The 16,767-nt window shown below is 50.4% G+C and overlaps 2 long non-coding RNA genes across 16 annotated transcripts; one reads left to right on the top strand and one right to left on the bottom strand.

The window, feature by feature from the left end:
* Positions 1–240: 240 nt before the first annotated feature.
* LOC148003165 (uncharacterized) lies at positions 241–1,691 on the bottom strand. Its single transcript, XR_015632238.1, has 3 exons — positions 1,575–1,691; positions 1,313–1,505; positions 241–1,220 (listed from the first exon to the last, which is right to left on the bottom strand). It is a non-coding gene; the product is annotated as an uncharacterized LOC148003165 (long non-coding RNA).
* LOC102549521 (uncharacterized) lies at positions 873–12,311 on the top strand. 15 transcript variants are annotated; one of them, XR_015632224.1, is made up of 5 exons: positions 4,518–4,568; positions 4,994–5,158; positions 5,950–6,005; positions 8,083–8,188; positions 11,190–12,311. It is a non-coding gene; the product is annotated as an uncharacterized LOC102549521 (long non-coding RNA). The 15 variants fall into 15 exon arrangements; XR_015632234.1 differs by lacking the exon at positions 5,950–6,005 and adding an exon at positions 7,315–7,479 and having other exon boundaries at positions 4,538–4,568; XR_015632232.1 differs by lacking the exon at positions 4,518–4,568 and adding an exon at positions 7,315–7,479 and having other exon boundaries at positions 5,034–5,158; positions 5,950–6,188; positions 11,190–11,934.
* Positions 12,312–16,767: the final 4,456 nt, after the last annotated feature.

Genomic DNA, 16,767 nt, shown 5'->3' with positions numbered 1-16,767 from the left:
TTACACGCACTGACTTGTGTTTCACAGACTTGAGCATCTGTGGATTTGGGTGTATGAGGGATCCTGAAACCAGTGTCCCATGGGTACCATGAGATAACTGTGTGTGTCTACACATACATGTGCACATGCAAACACACACACACACACACACACACACACACACACACACACGGTCGCGTGCAATTTCTATTGTTCTATTTCTCTACAGAACTCTGATTCATATACATACCTAGTCTTCTTAAAAAAAAAACAATATTTTTAATCTTTGAAGTTTTCCTACATTTATTTGGCGTATGTTGATTATATCCACCCACTACTACCTTCCTCTGACTCTCTCTAGTACTCTGTACCCATTTCCTTCCCAACGTCAGGACCTCTTTTAAAAAGAGACTACTATACTTTTTAACACCCTGAGTCTAGTTAATGTTGCCCATAGGGCCATCCACGGGGGAATGAGCAGCCTAGCAGCAGGGCCATCTATTTCCCCCAAAGGGAGTTCTTCTCCCTCCTTCCACAGCTGCTAATAGCTTGTCCTATGGAAGTGGGTCCTCAGAGGCCCCTCCGACATCCCGCTGGAATGCTGACTGGATTGATCTTGTGTGGGTCTTGCGTAGAAAACCATACCTGCCGTCAGTCTTGCGGGAGTCACATCATCGTCACATCTGGGGGGCCCTACTTCCACGTCTCCTCCCCTTCAGTCAGGCTTTGTCTTCGCCCATACTCGAAGACCCAAAACAGGGTATTTATTCTAAGACCCACAGAGGAGGCTTCAGACCAGAATCCCACACAGCACCGCTGGCCCAGATCCTGCCTGCTGTTTGCAGAGACACCGGTTCTTTCTGGTCTTAAGCTCTGCTCTCTTTGGTTTCTGCCTTTCCCAAGTGGCAAGTGATTGGCCCTCCTGTGCCAGTGAGAGAGGCTGTCTCTCCTGCTTCCTGATGGCTGTGAATTTCATCCCGATGGTAAGTCACCCTTGCCATTTTGCAAGCCCTTCCTGCACAGACACACACCTTCATAGAGGGCTTCTCCTTCCCTCTCCGTTCACCGGCCTCTGGTGCTTGCCAGCCGTCTCCACGGAGTCTGTCGCTGACATTCCCCAATAGCGATGGCTCCTTGCAGGTGGTTGAGGCAGGCAAGACCGGCAGAGGTTGTGGATCGGTAAAAGGGACACAGAAGAGGCCCCTCATGGCTGTCAGCTCCCGTAGAAGCATCTCTGTTCCCTACGAAGGGAGCAGAATTAGAAAGGCAGGTAAAAGAGGAAGCTTGGAAGAGATATGACCCACTTAAAAAAAATCAGTCATAAAAACCAAACCTCTTAGGCTGTGTGACTGGGGTAGGGGGGAGGAAGAGGCTGGCCAGAGCTGGCCTCTGAGGTTCCTGTTTTCAGGCAGGCGGGAAGCAGAGAGCAAACATCCTCCTTCGTTTATGGTCTTTGTTCTTGCTCAGCCAGTGTGTGGTGCAGCCGGGTGGCCTCTCGGGTGCGTGCTCCTGTTTGCGTTATCTCCCTCGGATCAAAAGAGAAAATGCATGAGAACGTGTTCCAGAGGCCCGGAGACCGCACACATGCCACTTACGATCATGATCAGGAAAGCCGGGGCTGGGACCTGTGGAGAAGCTAGGACTGTGGCCCCGAGAGAGACCTGTCTCCTCCCTGGAGACTGCTCGTCAATGCACTGGGCACTAAGTTGGACACTGTGGGAGGGAGGAGGTCCCTCAATGAACTGAGTCGGAGGACAGATAACTAACAGTGACGGATGCTGACGGCACGGAGTAGACGGCTCATTCTGTCATGCGGCCTCTTGAGTATCCTAACCCGCTTTGAGAAGCTTCTTCCGTTCTCCTCTCCCAGGGTCTGGATGGTCCACAACCATCTTCCCCCATTCATCCGACACTGTCCCAGTTTATACAAGTTCCCCCCATGTGGTTGCTAAGAGAAACTTCTCCCTTCTCAGAGTGCTCCAGTTTAGTCTCTATCGATGAGACAGGAGACTCAGGAATAGGTTCAAGGCCTTTGGAGGCTACAGAATGATATCCAGGCCAGCCTGGTTAATTTAGCGAGACCTTTATTTCAAAATGCAAAAGCGAAAGTGATCCGGACCCCGCTCAGTGCTAAACCACCTGCCTTAGTGTGTATGGGGCCCCAGAGTCCATCCCGAGGACTGAAAGGAATACGGAGTGTTCTAATTGAAACAGGGAGTCGAGATTCTTCCTAGCTAAGGATTTGCCGAGCCGAGGGCTTGGTTGGAGGCAAGACCAAGTATTTAATCACCCGGAGCTTGAGGCCTTTAAAGCCAAGGCTGGGGCTGCAGTGCCTGACTCCCTGCACCGCCTGGGGGCGGGGGGGGGGGACAGTTGAGCAAGAAGGATGAGTAGGTAGCCAGGACGCCTAGGAGCAGAATCTGGGCATCTCATCCCCCGTGAAAAGTTAACCCCGGCTGCTGAAGCCCGAGTTGGTGAAGTGTTGGAGATTCACTCCAGGGCCGCAGGAGAACAAGAGAATCAGAAGAAGAATCCGAGCGCGAACAGAATCAGTCTCCAAGCCCGGTATTTGCGGCAAGATGTTCCCACATGTCTAGTGGGTTGGATAGCTAAGAATACATGTCATTTGTTTAGCGTTTGGCACAGACAGGGCATGTTTGCATGTGATCTGGCTTGGGGCTCCCAGCCATGGGAGGCAGGGAGTTACCACCCCCACTGTTTTTACTCTTTAGGATGGGGGTAACTTGTCCCAGACTGCACAACTCCAAGGTGCCAGTATGTAGCATCCCCCCCAGCGGCCATGCTCCATGTCTTAGCCTTTCACCTCATTTCTGTGGAGACAGCTTCGAGGCTGGCACAAGGTAGGTGCTCCAATGCCCACTGTGAAGTCAGCTCACTCCGGAGACCAAGGTTGGGGTTTTGTTTCCCTAATTCGTACCATCAGAAAATGGACCGGGGAAATTCCGATGTCTCAGGGATTGGTGGAAGGCCTCTCTGCTGGAGAACCCATGTGCTAAGAGAAGGCATCGATCTCACGGGCTGATTTCTGTTTCTAACTTGCTGGAAGTCGGGCCCCAGCACCAGCCTGGGGTAGGACCCAGCCTCGTAGGCAGCAGCTGGGAGCAGTGTTTCTGAAAGCCCAGCTGCAGGGCTGCGGTTCTCACTACGTGATTGGGGACATGTGAAGGCAGGGCAATTGAACTGCCGGTGACCCCGAGGAGCAAGGAGGCTAATTAAAGCTTCTCTCCCCACACTTCAGTCAAGCCCCTCCTGCCCTTCCTCCCGATGGAGGGGCTGATAAGGAGGGATTGGATTTATGAAAAGAGATGAAGATGTTTGGATAAGCCGAGGTACCAAGGCAAGCCGGCCGGACGAGTTCTGGCCTGACCAAGGCAGCGGGGTGGCTGACAGAGCCTTACAGGCAGTCAAGACAGAAAAAGAGGAAGGGGGAGAACAGAGTGCTAACCCTGACACCCCTCGGGCCTGCGGGCCTGCTCTCCTAGCAGTTCAAATGGAAATGGAGACTTGCACGGCCCCCTCCCCCTCCCACTCTCCCCTTTCCCCAGCAGCTCCACTCCCAGATCTGCCCCTCAGATCCCTCATGATTGGAAGCAACATTGGGGCAGGAGGCACAGTGAGTCCAGACTTGAGATGAAGAATTTTTCCATTCAGAGGTGAAGAGGCTAGGCTGTCCCCGGGAGCCGAGCGAACACCGTTGCATGTAGCTGGCCTTCACTCCAGCCTCTCTTTTGGGTGGTGTGTTTGTTATCAGGCCTGCAGTGTTGCTGTTCCTTCAGTGGCCCAGAGCTCTTTGGTGCCTTCCTTAAGGACACCTAGCTGAGAAGTGCTAATCCGGAGGTCCAGACCAAGTAGCAAATTTAAAAGACTATATCCGGCCCGTCAGACTTTGTTCCAAGGGACGGCACATGCTAGCCCAGTCTCGTGGGGCAAAGTGGGACTGCAGGAGGATCTACATAAGTCCTGGTGTTTGTCCTGGACAGTCCTGACACACTCCTGAACAGGCAGATCTTTTCCATCCCCCTCCACCTAGTCCCTCTAGCAGTTCCTAGGAGAAGGGTGCTAACAGCCTGGAGACTAATCCACTCCAAGTCACAAGCACTGTCCAGGGAAGCCCCAGTTTCTAATCAACCTAGAAAGGAAATATCTAACATGGTTTTCATATAGTTGGGGTGCTATGGCTTCCTGAACTCTCACTTTGGCCCCGGTATTGGCTGCCCCTTGCCTACTTCTTGGTGTACCCAGCCAGCCACACTCAGCCAGCGGGCTGTGGGTAGAAAAAAAAGGGCTCGCTCGTATCTGCTGACCAGGACATGACTGGTGAGTGTTGTGTCCGTGGACCTGGATGTGGACCACACAAAAAGCACAAGCAGAGCTAGATTCCTGTGTGCTGGGGAACCTGGGAAGACAGTAGGTTTTTCTGATTCTAGTTGCATAGGAGATCAAGCCAGTATACCACACCTCCCGGCCTCGCCCCTCCCTTGGGCAGAGCAAGAATTACCTCCTTCCCTTTAGCTCACAGAGAAGACTTAGCTTCCTATTCCGTGGCAGGATCATTCAGGTGGGCTGATGTACGTCAACTTGAACAACTATTTCCTGTGCTTTTTACCCTTTATGGTGAATTCCTCTTCACCTGCACATGCACACGCACACGCACACGCACGCACACAGCAAAACTAGGAACTAGCTTGCTAAGTCTGGTCTAGCCTGGTCAGATCAAGTTTTGGAGTTTGGGCTGGGAGGTAGGTAGTCCTAAAGGCAGGCTGGGGGAACCTTCTGTGTGTTGATTATCAAGTGTCTCGCCTTCCGGTTAAATGCAAAGCACGGTGTATAAATGAGCTGGGTTCATTGATGCCAAGAGCTCCGACTGGGTTCTAACACTGGTCAGGGCACCCACGACTCACTATGTTAGTGTCAGTTTAACAGTTGGCTACGTGGGCTGGGGGTAATATTAATGATTACTCGTGAGTTAAGTGGATACGGACCTCTTACCTAGAAAGCTGCCGGCCTTTGCTAGTCTTTCTGGGCAGTGCACTGTGCAGGCTGTGATTGGCAGCGCTGCTAGGAGCTTCGTGGAGAAGGCACACAAAAGATCCTGAAGCCACAGGAGGTTGGACCGGGCCTCGGTCTGGTGCTTCATCCAGAAAAAGCCCCCGGAAAGGTGAGCTGCCTCCCCTTTGGGACCGAGTCTTTGTTTGAGCAAGAGCTTTCTCTCCAGAGCCAGAGACCAGTGCAGAAGGCAGCTCCCTAAAGCCCAGAGGTGGAGAGAACAGGCCCCCCAGCTTCCTCTCTAGGAAGAAGCTGCCGGAGAGGCCTAGGCCGGGGTGTTTCCCGTGCCAAGAGGGGAATGCCCACCAGTGATTTACACAGACATTTATAGAAAGCATACAGGTTTACTCATTCATAAAATAGAAGAACAGAGTGTTTTCTCCCTGGCTGGGCTCTTGGGTAGTGTGGCTGATCACAATCATTTCCGGACATGCCCTGATTTGCCCGCAGGGAGAAGGCCAAGGCTGCATGGGAACTGGCTGCAAATGGAGCCGCCCAGTGCAGGCTTCCTGCCTCCCGCAGGACTGGAACTGCATTGAACTGATAGCAAGGGTCTCCTCCCAGCCCTGGGGTAACTCTTAGACACCCTACCCTCCAGAGCTTCCGAACTTGTAGGTAGGTCAGGAAGACTGCCTGGCACCTGGGGCTGGGAGGGCCACCATGTGAGATCGTAGGAATACGGGATGCTACCTGACCTAGCCCGTAATATCCGATTAAAGTGGGCAGCTTGGTGGGAGAACAGTGGGGCCTTCCCTTCCCCAGCAGTCAGTGTCAGCCTCTGAGGACTCACTGAGCCCAGCCAGGTCCTGGCAGTCTTTCTGTGGGACCAGCCAGTAGGTGGGCAGCAAAGCGCCCATTTTGTCAGAAGCCACAGACCCACAAAGAGTGATTTTCTTTCCCCAGTGCCGCTCTGAGTCCTCCAGTTCGGGATGCCAAGGGCTGTGGGCTGGGCTTTAGTGGTGAGTATATGGCCAGTGGAGCTGGCGGGACCTCTGCTGAACAAGAAGCAAGGACTAAACACAAAGTGGGCATCAAAGAGGTTGGAGGTCTGGATCAGATGTCCCCTCGGCCTGCGTCTCCTCCAGGAGGGGCTCCAGCTAGACTCTGTTGTGGAAATCCTTGGAAACCCTGGGGAACCCTAAGTATGATACCACAGAGGAGAGGGAGAGGGAGATGGGGAGAGGGGAAGACGGCTGTTCGGAAGGGGAAGGCAATAGCAATGTCTTTGCTCTAGCAAAACCCTGCAGACTGCGGCTTAAACGGTGGGCGTTTGCCTCTTGCAGTTCTGAAGGCCTAGATAAAGAGGTCCCTTCTGAGGCCTCTCCTCTTCCTCCCACCTTGCTGATCGTATCACAATGGCCCCCTTGGGTCACCTCTCTGTGCCCGCACATGTCCATCCTAACCTCTTTTGGTGAGGATAGCAGGAGTATTGGGCTGGGGCCACTGCACAGGACTGTAGTTTTACCTTGGACGGCTGCTCTAAGGTGACAGCCTATGACACATACGGGACCAGGACACAGAACAAGGCATGTTATTTGTGTTAGGGTTTAGCATCCTTTATGAGTCCTAATCAGTGTGACTAACTAGCCCAGGGAGAGGTAGGACCCTGTATGGGTACACTTCTCAATATATCAACTAACCCAAGGCTAAAGGGGCCCAGAGTTATGGGCTCATTGTTTTCCAAGAGGAGACAAGTTGACCTCCCATGCCAGAGTCCATGCACAGGGCCTAACACCTTAGGTAAGTTCGATGCTTTTGGGGCTCTTGGAGAAATATTCTCCATGAGGAGATCTGCCCAGGGCATGAAGGAACACAGCAGAGAGCTGGAGTATCTGCTGCCAAAGAAACAAGATGGTAATAAGGCCCCTTGTATGGAGGCTGCTAAAAACTACACCAAAATCCACAAAAATGTCAAGAATGTGGTATTTAGAGCCCTGTGTCTCTGCCCTGCGTCTCCAGATTCCTGACTCTCAGTTCCAAGAGTATTCTCTGAGAGGGCAAGGCACACTCATGGCGCCTGTGAATCTCTTTCTAGAGGTCCCTGTGTGCTCCTGGAGGCCTTGTGTTTTCTTACTGTTTTTGTGTTTGCTCTGCGGAGGGCTCATCAGCTCCCGGGTGAAGGAGAATCACTTCCCACATGGTGGGAAAAGCCACCGGAAGCTCCCTCTGCCTCCTTCAAACGCTGGTCCTTCCGGATATGTGGGCTGCCTCATGGTCCCGAGGGGACTCCCCAGGATATTTATAAGGTCATTTGTATTTAATTTACAGGAGTGATGTGGAATTTTAGGAGATGAATTTTGATACGAGGATCCAACTTGGGCGGCAAGAAACAATTTGAAGGTGTTGTCGCTGGTCACATCCGCTGCACATTTGAACACCAGTATAACTTAGCGTGGCGTTGATAATAGGAAGTCAAAAGTACATGGTAACTAGGTAAATAAATAGGCAGTTAGATGACAGGTGAATGGATAGACAGACAGGCAGGCAGGTAGACAGACAGATAGATGATTGATACATGATTAAATGACAGGTCAGACACAAAGATAAAGGGTTGTTGGTATTGTGACTTGAATATAAAATGTCCTCCATAGGCTCATGTATTCAAACACTTGGTCCCCAGTTGGTGGCACACTATTTGGGAAGAGTCTCACTAGAAGAAGCGGGTTATAGGAGGTAGATGGGCTCTGAGGTTTTATAACGTGGTCTCACCTTTCCTGTGAACTCCCTGCTTCCTTACTGCAGATACAACGTGACAGGCAGCCTTCTGCCTCTTGGTATCACAGCTCTTTTCCATGAGCCCTCTTGTCTCTTGAACTGTAAGCCTGGGCCATTGCCTTGTCACATCTTTTTAGATGCTTGCAAGTTTCCCAAATGAAATGTAGTTTAAAATCAACACCACAGAGGATACACTCGGGGCATTAGGCCTCACCGGCCACTTCCACACATTGCCCAGGTTCTGCTTTATACTGAACGGACTGCCGTCCGTTTGGTAAAGTGGTCAAGTCCTGTCCCTTCTGGCTTCCCTCCCTCCTCTAGGACCCGGATCCAGACTTCATCTCAGTGTTTTGAGGCAAGAGGATCCCAAGTTCAAGGCCAACCTGGGCTGCACAGTAAGATTTCTCCGCAAAAAGACAAAGCACAAGTACAAATCTGTTTCTTTGTGTCATAATGTTGGGGTTATGTATTGTCTGTGTAACTGAAATGTTCTTCTCTGCTTTATACGACCTCTGCTCCTTCCATTGACAAGAGATGCTTATGACTATTTTTCAGTGTATGTATGTGTGTTTGGTATATATGTATACATGTTCATGCACATGTATGAATGTGCTTGTGTGAGTGCTTGAATGCTTGTGTATTTGTGTGTGCATGCATGCTCACGGAGGTTAGAGTTCTGTTTCTCAGGTGCCATCCACTATGGCATTCTTTGTCTCTCTGTCTCTGCCTCTCCCTGTCTCAATGCCTCTTCCTGTCTCTGCTTCTCTGCCTGTCTCTCCCTCTCTGTCTCTCTGTGTCTCTGATTCTGTCTCTTTCTGCCTCTGTCTTTCTCTCTCTGTCTCTCTGCCTCTTTCTGTCACCCTCCCCGTGTGTGTGTGTGTGTGTGTGTGTGTGTGTGTGTGTGTGTGTGTGTGTGTTGGGACAGAGTGTTGGACTTGACCTGGAACTTGCCAACCTGCTAGCCCTAGGGATCTGTATATGCTTGTAAATTCTGTATAAGAACATGGACCCTGGGGATTGAACTCAGGCCCTTGTGTTATGCAGCATGCACTTTTCTGACAGCTACCTCCTCAGCCCACCGCCCTCCTCTTACGAAGCCCATCATTACAGCTGGGCATTCTTCCCTCCAGCAACCCCTCCATCCACACCCCCTCTGTGCTAGTGCCCTCTAGAGATGCAAATCCCCTTCTAGATGCTACTGGTGTTGACCTGTTTGACATAGCCCGTCTACGAATGCTAGGCACCCTGCTTTATGCCATACATACAATCAGGCCCCTGCCTTCCTGGGCTCATAGAAATATAATTGTGCAGCCTCAGTCTCCCTCTCGTCCTATAAGTGTCACAAGGGCAGACTGTGTGCACAGCCGTGTTTGTATTGCCACCTGGCATAGGTGTAGGAAGCCTATTAAGTATTTGTTAAACTGTAGGTGAGCTCTTCTTCCTGGAACTCTTTTATAACACACACGCATGTGATGTGCATGTATGTTCAGGTCTCCTGCTTTGTCCGCTGTTATCCTTTGAGTCTGAAATGTCCCCGGCAGGGTCGTGTTTTGAATGGGTGGCCCCCCATTGCAGTCCTATTTAGGAAGGTTCTGGAAACTAGGAGTTGGGGCCTAGCTGGCAGAAATAGGGTCAAAGAGATGAATGGGTGAGGGGTGCACCCAACCCCCTTGCCTCACTCTGATTGTGCTTGCTGGATTCTGTTCCTGGTGTGTCCTTCCCTTGAACCTCGCAGGGTTTAGATCAAGCAGGTGCCAAACACGTGTGTGCAGCCAGGTCTACGGTGATTCTCCGGTGTAGTCATACACAGGAACGTGGGAGAGATGATTATGGACACATTCCGGCACTGTTGTCACTTAGCACAAAGATGGTCGGTCAGTGCGGACAGATGACCCCCACCATTTCTGGGTGCTAATTGCTAACACTGTGTCTCCTCCTGGGTAATGAAGAGGAAGATGGAGACAGTCTTGGGTCTAGCCTTAGATTTCCTGACTGTTACTTCTTGGGCTGGACCCTTCTCTGGGAATCGATGTCCACATCTATCAAACATGGTTCGGCATGGGCGATATGGAAATCTTTGCTTCTTTCTTTATTCAAAGGCACAGAGAACCAGAAAGACCCTGTTGGAGGAACTAGATTCTTTTGCATGGTTCAAGGCAGGGACAGCTCTGGCCTGGTCACAGGACCTATTAGCCCATGTCCTAGACTCCTGGGAACATTTCTAGCATTTGGGGGAAAGGCTTTAGTGTGCCAGTTTCTAGCTGGCCCTGCTTCTGAGTCTCAGCAGAGAAAGCTGGCAGAGGAAGGCCACACACCCTCCCCTGTCCTTGCCTGGTGGCAACACTTCAGTAGGCTCTCTAATGAGCTTACACCCCTCCCAAAAGCCAGGCTTGTTTGCTTCTCCTGGGAGACTGGCACAAAGCCCTAGATGCTGTCATTGTCCTGGGGACAGACTCCCCTCCTCCAACCCCCCCCCACCCAGTGCCCCAAGTGGCCCACTCTACTAGACCAGGCAGCTTTGCCTCAGACCAGGCTCGCATCCTGGGGACCCATTCTCCATCTTTGTGGCATCTGAGGGGGATCCCGGAGCAGCTTAGTTGGATGTGAGTGAAGGTGTCCATGAGTGTGTCCCTGTCTGCCTGTTCCACCCAGAATGTCCTCTAGCTGGGTTTGCTGTGTGGCGTGTGTGTGTGTGTGTGTGTGTGTGTGTGTGTGTGTGAGAGAGAGAGAGAGAGAGAGAGAGAGAGAGAGAGAGAGAGAGAGAGAGAGAGCGAGCTGCACATTCTTCATTCACAACTTGTTGTGGGTTTGTATTTCTCTTCCAAGAGAGGCGGGGGTGTGGTTGCAAAATAAATCTTCGTTATTTTTTTTCTCTTCTCCCCAAAGAAATCATTGTGTTGTAATGCAGGAGGGCCTAAGCCGATGACATTTTTATGGGGCTGCCGCTAGTGAAGACTGTCGTGTTTGCCTGGGCCATCCAGAAAGTCCATAGATTTTTTCCCCCTCTCTCCACTGCCATCCCCCACCCCCTTTTCTCTCTCAGCAATACAATTTCAGTTCAATACTTGTCTAGAATTCCCAGTGGGGCTACCTAGGCACAAGGGGGTGGGCCTGGGGGGAGATGACATCATATCTTTGTCAGACGATTGGCTGCTTCTAGGCTCTAGGAATGATATCATCTCTGCGTGGACCTCCCCCACCTCTTTACTTCTAGCTCTTTACTGGCTGGTTAAGGGCCCCCCACCACAGGATACCCTGTTGCCTTGGAGACCACAAGTTTTCAACCTTGTTGTCTGAAGGGATGGTCATTCATTATATGTGTGACATGGGGGTAAAGGGTCTGGGGAGGGAGCCCCGGGCAGGACGGTTTTGAGGGAAGGCTATGGACAACAAAATAATGAACAAACATATGTTTCACGCATGAGAAGCCGTCAGAGATGGCAGCGAGGGAAAGGTCACGGCAGACGGCACTCCCGTACATGGAAAACTGAAGACGGAATTCTAAAGGCGGACAAGCAGTGGCCAAAATATTGTGGAAAGTGGCCACCCCCTCCCTGAGACAGCTCATTAGAAAGGCTGTGGAGTGCCAGATCCCAGGAGGTGTGTCGGGAGGGGGTGACTGAGGCTCTCCGGACAAGAGGCCAGCTCCCTGTCTTCTGCTGAATGTGGATACCTACACAGCTGTGTCCCGCAACCAGCTTGTCTCAGGCCACAAGAAGTCTCATCCAAAGCTGAGCCAGATAAGGACCACCCCCTGTAGCTCCAGAAACTGTGGGTGCCTCCAAGAACTGAGAAGTAGCCTCCCAATGGGTTCCCAGAAGTGGAGGAGGGCAGAACCGCTCTTATAGGATGTGTACAGGGTGTGTCTGTGTCCCAGTGTCTCACTGACTTGGTCACCAATGATCACACACACCAAATCTCCAAGCTGCTTTATTTTCATTTATTTATTTTTGGTCTTTTTGAGACTGGCCTGGGACTTGCTATAGAGACCTGGATGACCTGGAATGTACTATGTAGACCAAGCTAACCTTAAGCTTTCTGTGATCCCTCAGCCTCTTAACCTCTCAAGTATTGGGCTTACAGGTGTGTGCCACGACGTCTAGCTTCCCCTGGATAGTTGAAAGAGGACAGCCTTTAAGTTCCCCTTTAGTCCTTACCTTGCTATGCTTCTTTAAAAAAAAAAAAAAAAAAAAAAAAAAAAAAAAAAAAAAAGCACTGACCTTGCTCCATGACAGAGGGAGCTGTGGGTGTTTCTTGTCATTGAGCGAACAACCTGCAATACCACGGTCAGATCCGGGCTGCTTGTTATGAGGTCCCTTGATGCCATGAGACACAGTGGACCCAGGATCCATGGGGCTCTCACCGGTGTTGATAGTGTCTCTAATAAGGAGTGCATTGAAAAGCAAGAAGAAGAATGTATAGTGAATATAGATTACTAACATGGTTGTTTCTTCTCATTATTAGGTGTGTCAGGTACGTAGCTGTCTGTGCTATGCTTTTAAGGTCCTCGTAAAGCAATAAACTTATCTGTGCACCCGTGTCGGTACAAACAGATGACTAAGGCATTGCATAATGGCAGCATCGTGGTCATGTTCAGTCCATTGTGAGTCGAAACAGTGCCGTGTGGCACACCACTGCTCATCTGTGCATAACCACAGTATATGCACCAGTATACATGTGCACACATGTATATACAAATGCATGTATGTGTATGTCTCTAAGTCTGCATGTAGGCGTTGTGTGTATGTATGCACACGTATACGTGTGTGTAGTACATGTGTTTTACCTGTACACATGCACACAGAGGTCGGAAGAAATACCCTGCTTTATCTGTCTCCACTTATTCCTGTGAGACAAGTTGTCTCACAAAACCTGGAGCTAAGCTGTTGGCCTGCAACCCTCCACACTACTGAACTTCAAGGTACATACATGTTCAGCCATGTTGCTTTTTCCTTGGGAGCTGGGGATTTGAACTCAGGTCCTCATGACTGTGCAGAAAGTGCTCATCCCAGATCCCTTTTATTTAAGTACAGACACAGCCGTGCCTCTGTGGGTTCTGATGCGTCTCGGTGCGGTTGTATCTCCTCATTTCTGTTGTCTGGAATTTCCAAGTGTTTTTGGAGGGTGCAGGCACTACACATGTACCGTGGGGGTGTAGAAGTCTGTTTTAAAACCCAGTTATTAGGAAAGAGGTTCCAAAGGGCAAATGAATAAAACAGTGGAGCTGAAGTGACCAGATGTCTGTCATCTCGGAGAAAGCAGGGCTTGCGTTCCCCTTTTCTCCTTTTCTATATTTGTGTTTGTGTGTGCATGCACGTGTATGTGTGTGCATGTGTTACATGTTTATGTATGTATGTATGTATGTGTGTGTGAAGTACATTCTTATATCTGTATATGTGTGGTGCATGCTTATATGTCTACATGTTTGCATCTGCGAGGTCATATATGTGTGCTCGTTGGGGGCATGCATGTGTTTAAATGTGGTGCATATTTATATATGTATGTTTGCATCTGTGTGTGTGTGTGTGTGTGCGCGCGTGCCCGTGCGCGGGCACACGCGTGTGTGCATGTAGAGGCCTGAAGTTGGTGTTAAGACGCATCCTCTGTTACTTTTACTAATTGATCCAGGCTCTCTTAGTCCAAGCTAGACCACACCAATATGGATACTCTTGCCAACCAGCTTGGTCTGGATCCTCTGTCTCCACCTTCCTAGGCTGGACTTACTAGTAGGCCACTATGTCCTTTTCTCAGGGTTCTAAGGGTCAGAACTCTGATTTTTTTTTTCCACATTTGGGCAGCAAAAGCGCTTAAACCATTGAGCCATCTCCCCACCCCCATAGAGTTATTTTCCACTAATCCTTATCTGTCACTCACCAAGAAGCCTGGTTTCCACTCCCACCCCACCTTTGGGGTACTGCTCGATCCATCTTTCCTACCTTCAAGGTTAAACGAATTATAGTTAAATAAAACTAGACGCTTGGCTTTTCAGTCACACCAGACAATTTTTTAAGGCCTCTGTGACTGGCAACTGCTCTACCAGAAGCTGTAGTCACAGGACTTGTCTGCCATTGCATAAGGTCAGTGTGGGCCAGATCCGACCTGGTCACTCCATTGGCGTAATCTTTAGCTGAGCGTCTGGCTTTCGGGGCCAATTTCCTCATAGCTCTACCACCTTGAGTTGTTGGGGCCTTAAATGAGTGAATTCCTGTAATGCTTTTAGCGTGGTGTTTGGGATAGAATCGCCAATCAGTCTCGGCTGTCACCATCCGCACGGAAGCCTGTCGCTAGCTACTGATGCGTGCCTATGGCCTGACTGTGGATCTAGAGTACGCTAAAGACGCTCGTGGACTCCCAGCGAGCACCCTTGGAGCACACCGTTTTGTCACCCTCTATATTATCCTTGGAAAATCTCAATGTCTTTCTTACAAGAAAGAGGTGTCTATGTGGGAGCTAAGAAGGGACCAGCCGTGAGGTTAGGGTTGCACACTTGTGACCTAGTCTAGCCTAGGTCTACCACAGGCCCACGGGAGCTCTATCTCCTCCCTTGGGTCTGGAGAGCAGAGACTCTGCAGTGAGGTTGAATTAGCCTAGCATTCCTCTCTGGTGACCTAATGAGCCGGCATAACTAAATGACCATTAGACAGAAAGTTTGTGTGAACTGCAATAGAAAAGTTCCTCAGGACTTCCTGAAAGGGGAGATAATATATCTAAATAGTTTCCTGTCTCTCCTCCGCCAAGCAGCAGGACAGTCTCCTACCGGGGAATTATTTAGCACTGGGTGATCCGGACCCTCCCTGCTTGGAGGAGTGACTGGGGCTATGTAGGGGAAGTGAGTGGGCCATGAGGCTCTTCAGCCAGGGCGATGTGGAGACGGTTGTTCTAGCCATATTTTCCGAGTTGGAGATTAGGAAGGCACAGGGGTTAGACAGCAAGGGAGGGTCTGGAGGGACGTGGGACAGAGAGGGCAGGCTTTGGGCACTGTGTCATCAGACCCTCTAGTAATTTTTTTTTAGCCTCTGATTCTTAGAAACCTCAGTTCTTGTTTTAGGAAGAGAGGGAAGGACAGACTGCTTCCTGCCTGCCAGGTTGCTTCCAAACCCCCTGTGCGTGCCTCTTTGGAAGACCTTTCCCTCGATATTAAAAACATGTTTGGGGGCTTTGCTTTATATGGAAACTGCAATTTAGCATAAACAAACCGCAAAATGGAAACCAGAAAGGCCCCTTTCCATCTGCTGGGCGGGGAGGATGGGGTTCCCCGAATGTGGGTGAGACAAGCCTTTTCTCAGGTCACGTGGCGTGTCCCCCACCCGAGCCTCACTTCCCAGAGGTGTGGATGGTGGGACAAGGGTGGTGGGGAAGGCAAGGAGGAAGCACAGGGTGTCTGTCAGTGGACCCCAGATCTCACAATGAGGCCAGCTGCCTGTGGCTCTGGACGTGTCTCAGGTGTGAATGCTCTCTCTCTCTCTCTCTCTCTCTCTCTCTCTCTCTCTCTCTCTCTCTCTCTCTCTCTCTCCCTCTCTCCCTCTCTCCCTCTCTCCCTTATTTTCATATAGTATTTTATTTTTGCTTGTATTCTTTCCCTCCCCCAAGTCCATATCCTTTCTAGCTCCCTACCAACCCAACTTCCTGTTCTCTTTCTCAAAAAACAAAAACAACAAAACAAAACCAAAAAACAAAACAAAACAAAAAAAAAAAAAAAAAAAAAACCAAACCGGGTAGAGAGCCATGCCAGGCTGTGTTTGCTCTTCTGCATTTCTGTATTGAAAGGAGTCACCAGGGGACCTGGCATTCACTACCAAAGCCTACAGGTAGCCCTGAAGCGTGGCTCTCTAGAGGAGTCTGAGGCTCAAATTAAGCAATGGCCAAGGTTACAGAGAGTAGAGGGAGTCACCTTCAAATCAAGGATAGTGTGCTCCTTAAGCTGCCTCTGGTATTGCCTGTGGTATTGCCTCCTCTGTTCCTCACAAAAGTCACCGAGAAACCCAGACCTTATTGCTATGTGTTCTTAAAGGGGCGGTTGGCGGGATCTGTGTCCCCAAGCCACATACTTGATATGGCTATCGTGACACCCATGACTATTCAATGGTCCTAGTCAGTGACAGGAGCCACAGTGATGGCCACATGGGCCAGTGACTCCCACACTGGGCACCACAGATCAAGCACATTTGCTTTGCCAGAGAGAGAGAGATGCATGGGGGCTGGCCAGCACTGGCCTACAACACCATGCAAGTGAGCCCCAAGCTTCTTTGCCTGACTCTGAAAAGCTTTGACCTAGGGAACAGTACAGGAAAAGGGAAGAGCTCAGCTCTTCTTCACCCAAGGGGTGTCTCTTCCTGCAGGACCGTGTCCCCACCTCTTAGCGGAGTGGGGACAGGCAACAGAAGGGACAAAATGGGGCTGAGGTGGGGACCTGTTGTTTTCCCCAATATTACTAAGCAACAGAGTCCTAAAAACCTTCTGGGCTAGTCACAGAACATTGTTCACCAGGAAGAAAACACTTGGAAAAAAAAGAGAGAGAGAGAATATTTGGCGGAAATGTGCCCAGGATTAACAGGTTTCACCCACCTCCCGCTTTTTTTTCTCCCTTTTTTTTTTAATGCTGTTTTGTTTTTCTTCTGGGTTGTTCAAGGTACTGACCTAGCATTCGCCCCCTTTGCCAAGAAACTCTTTCCCTGCCTAATTAGCCTGTGGTATTGTTCCAGGGTTCTGGGAAGGGAGGGGAGGGGGAGGGGAAGGCAGAAGGTCTGGCTGGGCCTGGCCAATGGGGAGCTGCAATTAAGTTAGAGGGGTTGCGGGGAGCCGGGGCTGGTCATTAGATGCAGAGGTCTTGAAAAAAATCCCTCTGTAATTAATTTTCTCCTGCATTAATTACAGAGCTGCTGGAACGAGCTGGAGGGATTTGCTACCCTGGACTGCTTTTCAAGGCGACTTAAGGGGAAGAGGGAAATTGCCTGGAGGACAGGCTGAGGACAGGCTGGGCTGTTAGGAGACACTGGCCCTACTTAG

Source organism: Rattus norvegicus, chromosome 10 (genome assembly GCF_021556685.1).
Source record: "Rattus norvegicus strain SHRSP/BbbUtx chromosome 10, alternate assembly SHRSP_T2T, whole genome shotgun sequence".
NCBI classification, from domain to species: Eukaryota; Metazoa; Chordata; class Mammalia; order Rodentia; family Muridae; genus Rattus; species Rattus norvegicus.
Note: the sequence above shows the minus strand (reverse complement) of the source record. Positions and strands in the feature narration are given on the sequence as shown.